Here is a 7094-nt window from a genome sequence, read left to right as displayed (position 1 = left end):
GAGCAGAAAGAACCCCACTGATAGATTACAATTCAAATGCGTTTGGCATAAGGTTCGTAGCAGTTAATCAGCAGCACATAACCCAGACTCCAAAGGTCTGTGAGTGTCCAGAAGAACAGTGAGCGACCGTTGAAGGTACGGTTCTCCAGACGAAATTTGTCAACGTGACAAGCTGCAGCTGAGCTGGTGGCGTTGCGATTGAAATTACATGCGTCCGGACATTGTGCTTAATTTTAGATATCAGAGCAAATGGTCACACTCGAGTATGCGCGTTCGGAAAAGTAAATGCTTTTTTTTGTTGAAAAGCTTTGCAACGAAAGGAAATACTTCAGACTATCGTGCGATCGATGAGAAACAGAAATTGCACAGCAGCCGTGGTTGTGAGCACCGGCAATATAGGCATTTGCTTTCCGAGGGGACCATGTGTTGGTCGGTTAGCTCAGTTGGTTAGAGCGTGGTGCTAATAGCGCCAAGGTCGTGGGTTCGATCCCCACACTGACCACGTGCAGCGCTTGCGTGTTTGTTGTGTTTCTAAACAACGTGCTCCACGAAACCGGAAACGCCATCTATTCAATAAAACATTGGACAGGGTTAGACGCGCGACTTGGTCGCCGTACCCGTGTTGTCTGCAGCAACACAACCAGTCCCAATTGTTTTCACCAACAAATGCAAAACATAAAATATGTTCAGCATTAGGCAGACCTGGCACAGTCTCGGAGGAGAACCAGAGTTCAGCCTTCTCTTCAAATCAAAGATTCGTTCATGTTATATTCCTGGATCTCTGTTAATACTTGTCACACGACTTCCAGAGGGAATTCGTTCGCTTGCTCACCTCTCATGCATCGACACTGGAGTTATCATATCACCAGCAATATCATAGAGCCATTAATAAAAGCAAATTACTGCGGATGCTGGAATCTGAAACCAAACGAGAAAATGCTGGAAAATCTCAGCAGGTCTGGCACCATCTGCAAGGAGAGAAAAGAGCTGACGTTTCGAGTCTAACTGATTAAAGATAAAGATAAAAACAAAGGGGGAGTGTTATGGAGCTATTTATACCACGCTGAGAGAAGGTGAGTCAAGGCTCCAGATGCAAAGGTGATAATGACAGTGCATGGAGAGATGAAAGGGAGATTAAGAGGCGTGAATGACCCAGGCTGAAGCCAGCGGTATGTGACAAAATATGTGAGGAATGGGTGAAGCAGAGTCAAAATGGAAAACAGGGGAGAAGTGTAGCAAAGCGGGTAGAGGAGAGGAAAAAGGTATTGAGACAGTGGGGAGCTAGAGCAAATCCAGGAATTTGCTTTCATCACACCAGCTGCGCTCGTCAGTTTGCTCAGCTCGGATCAGCGCACAAACGCCACACGTGGTCAGTGTGGGGATTGAACCCACATTCTTGGCGTTATTTGCACCACGCTCTAACCAGCTGAGCTAACCGACCAATGTCCGCAGTTGGCCGAAAGCAAATGCCTCTATTGCCGGTGTTCACAATCACCGTATCAGGGTTTCCTGCCCTGGGGAGCCACCAGGAACTCTTGATAATCTTGAAGGTGGGACCCTGTGGCAAGAGGCAGTCTTCCTCGTAGATACGGGGGCAGCATGGTCGTCGCTGAATTTTAAACCAAAGAAAGTAGGAATGGGTCAATTACTCTTTCCTGGCTTCAAGGGGAAGAATTTTCTTTTCCAGTGTTTGAACCTGTGATGATAGAAGGCCCGAAGGATACAGTTAAAGGGGAACAGTTGTATACCCCTGATATAGGAAGGAACTTAGTATGGCGAGATTTAACTACCCTCTTAGGACTGGAGATTTGAATTCAGGAAAAAAGAATTAGTTGTACAAATGGCAATGTTGACAGAAGATGTGGAGAGAGAGGTAGACCCTATTATATGGGCTAGAGAAGGGAATCGTGGAAAAATATAGATCCGTCCCTTAGAAATATGTTTAAAAAGGAAAGTGGATGTTGATTATGAGGGACAATATCCCATTTCCATTGAAGGTAAACGAGGACTGCAGCCAGTAATTGATGGGCGAGAGATGGCCTGTTGGAGCTAAGTATGTCTCCTTATAATATCCTAATTCTACCAGTGCGTAAATCTGATCGAAGTTATCGATTGGTGCAGGAGTTGAGAATATTGAATTGTACGATATTAAGTACGATCCCTCATGACCACAAATGGTTTAGTGTGATAGATTTAAAGGATGCCTTTTGGTAGGAAAGTAGGAATTTTTTGCCTTTGAATGGAAAGATCCCAAAAAAAGGACAGAAACACCAATACCAGTGGACCGTGCTCCCCCAGGGGTTTATGCAATCCCCAAATTTATTTGGACAGATGCTAGAACAAATATTGGAGAAATTTAGCAGCCCCAAGGGAACTACCCTGTTGCAGTATGTAGACGACCTCTTAGTAACAGGAAAAAGAAGAGAAAGAGTAGGAGAAGCCACGAAAAAAAAATGAATTTCCTGGGTCAGCAGGGACCGTGGGATTCAAAAAACAAATTATAATATGTGGACTGAGAAGTGAAATACTTGGGACATTTTGTTCATGAGGGAAGTGAAAGGGAAGCCTGGAAGGGTTAAAGGGAATAGTGGGGAATGTGCTGCCAGGAATAAACGGGAATATCATAATTTTGGGGGTTTAACGGGATATTGAAGATTGTGGATTGATTCTTATGCTCAAAAGATGAATAAATTATATCTCAAACTATTGGAGGAGGAGCCAAAGTGTCTGAGTTGGGAAGAAGAGGAAAAAGAACTATTTAAGAATTCAAAAGAGATCTGATCCATGCCCCCGGGTCAGCCTTACCTTCTCTAGATAAACCTTTCCATCTCTTTGCTACCATATATTAAGAGCACGGCTTTGGGAGTATTAACCCAGAGGTGGGGAGGAATGAAACAGCCAGTAGCATATCTTTCGAAGCTATTGGATCCAGTATCCCGGGGGTGGCCTGAGTGTGCGCAGGCTGTGGCTGCCACTGCACTATTGGTGGGGGAAAACAGGAAGCTTACATTTGGGGGAGCCCGAATAGTAAGCACCCCACACCAAGTGAGAACGATCCTAAACTAAAAAGCTGGGTGATGGTTGACAGACTCGCGGGTTCTGAAATATGAGGCAATATTAGTAGAAAAGGATGATCTAGTGTTGGTAACGCATAATTCTTTAAATCCAGCTGCCTTTCTTTGGAAAGGGGAAGGAGAATCTCCTCAGAATCCAGGGCACGTCTGCCTTGACATTATAGAATACCAAACTAAGGTTTGCATGTACCTGAGAGATGTTCCGCTTCATGCAGGAGCCTACTGTTTATAGATGGATCATCCCGGGTGACTGAAGAGAAAAGACATACTGGGTATGTACTTGTAGACGGGATGGAAGGTGGTGTGGTAGAGGCAGGAAGGTTGCCAAATGGGTGGTCAGCTCAGACCTGCGAACTCTATGCATTGGAAAGTGTCCTTAGGGCGTTAGAAAATAAAGTGCGAGCAGCATACAGTGACTCTAAATATGTATTTGGTGTTGGCACTTTCGGAAAGATATGGCAGGAAAGAGGACTGATCAATAGCCGGGGGAGGGAATTTGCACACGAGGAGTTGATTAAACGGGTCTAGGAATCTCTATTACTCCCCCAAGAAATAGCGGTAGTGCATGTAAATGGTCATCAGAAAGGAAATGGACCAGAAGTTAGGGGGAATAGATTAGGCGATAAAGTGGCTAAGGAAGCAGGCCTGGACACACAAGGAGTGCTAATTCACTCCCTAATATCTCCTGTTCCTGATCCCCGGAAGCTCTTATATTTACTGAAAGAATTGAAAAAGAATTGACAGATTTTGGGGCTGAAAAAAAACAGCAGATGGGCAATGGATGTTACCTGATGGAAGGGAAATGTTAAACCAAATGATGATGCGAGAAATTATGGCTGTCCTACATCAAGTCAGCCATTGGGCAGTACAAGCAATGTATCTTTTAGTTCTTAGGGAATATGGATGTAAAGGAATATATACAATTGCTAAACACATATGTGAGGGATGTATCATATGCAGAAAGGTAAATAATAAAGTCTTGAGAAAACAGACCACGGGAGGAAGAGACCCGGGATTGACACTCTTCCAGAGGATACAAGAAGATTATACTGAACTACCCAGAGTAGGAAGACTAAAATATATACTGGTCATAGTAGATCATCTATCTGGTTGGGTTGAGGCATACACCCGAGCTACTGCCACTGCGAGTGTGGTGTGTAAAACAATATTGGAGCACATAATTCCCCGATATGGGCTAGTGAACCATATAGATTTCGACCAAGGAACTCATTTTACCTCTAAAGTGTTACAGGAGATAATGAAAGGGTTGGAAATTTCCTCAGGAAACAGAGTTTATTGGCACAGACTCCACCCCTTGAATTCACCGTTCATCCCATCCGGCCGGGAGATTGGGTCTTAGTAAACTCATGGACAGAGACTAAATTGCAGCCGGACTGGGAAGGGCCATATCAGGATCCTTTGATTACTGAAACGACAATAAGGACAGCGGAGAAAGGCTGGACTCACTACACTCGGATCAAAGGGCCAGTGAAATCTCCAGTTGAGGAAGAAGTCTGGACAGCCGAATCAACGGAAGACCCGCTGAAACTCAGGCTGAAGAGACTTAGAGTAACTGATTATACAGTGGCGACGCGAGCGCAGGATTGTTTCTGTAGGATTGTGTATTAAGTTTTATTGTACTTCAGCAGAATTTTTAGAATGCTGGGGATCTTAGAGTTATGATGCTAGCTCTTTTCGTATTGGGATTTTGTCAAATATAATTTCATATGTATTATTAACGGACCCTGCATCTGATAATCCGCAAGAAATAGACGCTGATGCATGCAGTTTAGTAAATTGTGGGACGTAGATAATCAGAGACAGTACCGCAGCTCAGAGATACATCTTAAGTCCATTGGGGATGGTACTTGGTATAATGGTCTTGGAACAATACACAGGGCCACCTTCTGGTTTTCTCCCACAATCCAAAGATATGCAGGTTAGGTAAATTGACCATGCTAAGCTGCACGTTCTGTTCAGGGATGTGTAGGTTATATGCATTAGTCAGGGGTAAGTGTCCAGTTATCTGAGAGCAGAATGGTGCTGAGTGGATTATTCTTTGGAACGTCAGTGTCGACTTGTTGGGCCAAATGGCCTGTTTACACACAGTAGGGATTGTATAAACTTAGAATTGTGTTTCGCTAAACAAAACTGACAATTTTTTTTAACTGTTCCATTTAAAATTTACCTTTAACTGTCAATTGTCAATATGTAAAATATCTCAATGTTACTGAAATCAATGTTCAAACAAAACACTGCACATAAAGTCGCACAAAGATCCTCATGACCATCTAATTACTGTTCAGAGAATAATCACAGTAAAATTTTATTGTTTCTGAGATCAATCGCACTATCACAGTAAGGATCTGGTTATCATTCCCTTCAATAAATGCAATCGTTGTCCTCTGGTATTTCAGTTCAGTCGTTATACACCATACTGGTTGTTCAAAGCATGGTTATTCTTTGTCATGAAGGGCCAAGTGTTCTAACGGCAAGAGATGTTGTTCGATCTGATTTGATGCATGTTCTCAAACGGGTTTTCACTCTAAATATTGCAAAAAATGTGTTCATTTGGTATTGTTCAGCTGCTGATGCGAACATTTTCAGTTCATGTTGATTAAGCATATTTGGAGAAAGTGAGGAAAGCTGTGATGTTGCAAGAGTGCAGGCACATTCAAAGAGCAGGAGTATCAAAAAGATTGCTGATGAAGGGCTTATGCCCAAAACGTCGATTCTGCTTCTCCTTGAATGCTGCCTGAGCTGCTGTGCTTTACCGGCACAATGCTCTTGCCATTAGAAATATTTGACTAAATATTCAGAGACAATACTAAAAGTTACCTCTATCAAGTTAATTTACTTTGCTTTCTATTCACTGAACGTTTGATGTTAATTGCTCCTCTTTTTCTTCTTAAATCTGATACAAATTTCAAAATACAGAACACATTAAAATTCACATGAATTATAAATTTACGTTCTCGACAAGAAAACCAATGGAAGGCGATATAGAATTCTTGAACAGCCTACACATTTGAATGAAAAAGCAATTCCTTCTAAAAAATGTTTCCACGTCTGTATCTTTTTCTGAATTCAATAATCCTGCAAGTTTATAATTGTCAGTTGATCTCTCTGAATGAGTACCTAATCAATGTCAATGTAACAGCTGAAACATTAACAACAGATTGGTAACTGGGTGTTAAAGACCTTATTTGAAGCCAACAAATGTTTGATATTTCCTAGAATTCCACCAGAAAACATACTTGAATCATAATACAAGAAGTGAGATGTGCAAACCTTATTTTTAAATGAACAAACTCCAATATTTCCAAAGCATTTCAATCTTACGGTCAAAATGAACAGGTGAATGGAAAAATAAAAACAAATTTCTGACAATTCATAAACTGAACAACAATTACAAATTCATTTTGATCAAAGGACAGAGTAATATATAGATGAATCACAGCATTTAGTAACAAAGTAGGTAATCAGCTGACTGACAAGTAATACGTGGTAGCATTTGTTAGTTTACTGAAGAAGATATCAACTTTATTTTCAATTTATACAACGACAGAATAATGTTTAATGTGTTTCAATTTTTTGGACTTGCCCCTTTGCAGCAATAAAAGATCAATCTCATTACTTAGACATCGTAATCTTTAATTCTGCAACATTTTCAAATATTCTCCAGGAATTTATAAGCGACAGAATTAGATACAGGTCTCCCCTCTAACCGAAAGTAAAGCGTTATTATGAAACCTTACATAAACTGAAAATGCATTCGTCGAAGAAGCATTAATTTATATGGGAAACACCTCCCCTTTTCTTAGTAAAAGTGAAAATCCTCTTCAGATTTCTTCCAGTCAGAGAAAACAGGAACAGATGTAAGTCTTTTCTAAAAGCAAAGTGGCTAAAGCGAATTTTCCAACACATATTTCTTTGTAACCTGACACAAATAAGCATCAGATTTTGTGATTATTGATATATTAGATAAAAGCAGATCTAATGTTGGATTGAAAAGCAGTT

At 41.2% G+C, this 7094-nt stretch overlaps 2 non-coding genes across 2 annotated transcripts; one reads left to right on the top strand and one right to left on the bottom strand.

Annotated features, from left to right (window-relative positions):
- The first annotated feature begins 428 nt into the window (after positions 1–428).
- trnai-aau (transfer RNA isoleucine (anticodon AAU)) lies at positions 429–502 on the top strand. The gene has a single exon. It is a non-coding gene; the product is annotated as a tRNA-Ile (tRNA).
- Positions 503–1367: 865 nt separating this feature from the next.
- Positions 1368–1441, bottom strand: trnai-aau (transfer RNA isoleucine (anticodon AAU)). Its single transcript has one exon. It is a non-coding gene; the product is annotated as a tRNA-Ile (tRNA).
- Positions 1442–7094: the final 5653 nt, after the last annotated feature.

This window comes from Chiloscyllium punctatum, chromosome 31 (assembly GCF_047496795.1).
Source record: "Chiloscyllium punctatum isolate Juve2018m chromosome 31, sChiPun1.3, whole genome shotgun sequence".
In the NCBI taxonomy this organism is placed as follows: domain Eukaryota; kingdom Metazoa; phylum Chordata; class Chondrichthyes; order Orectolobiformes; family Hemiscylliidae; genus Chiloscyllium; species Chiloscyllium punctatum.
The sequence above is the reverse complement of the archived record's forward strand: the minus strand, read 5'-3'. Positions and strand labels throughout refer to the sequence as shown.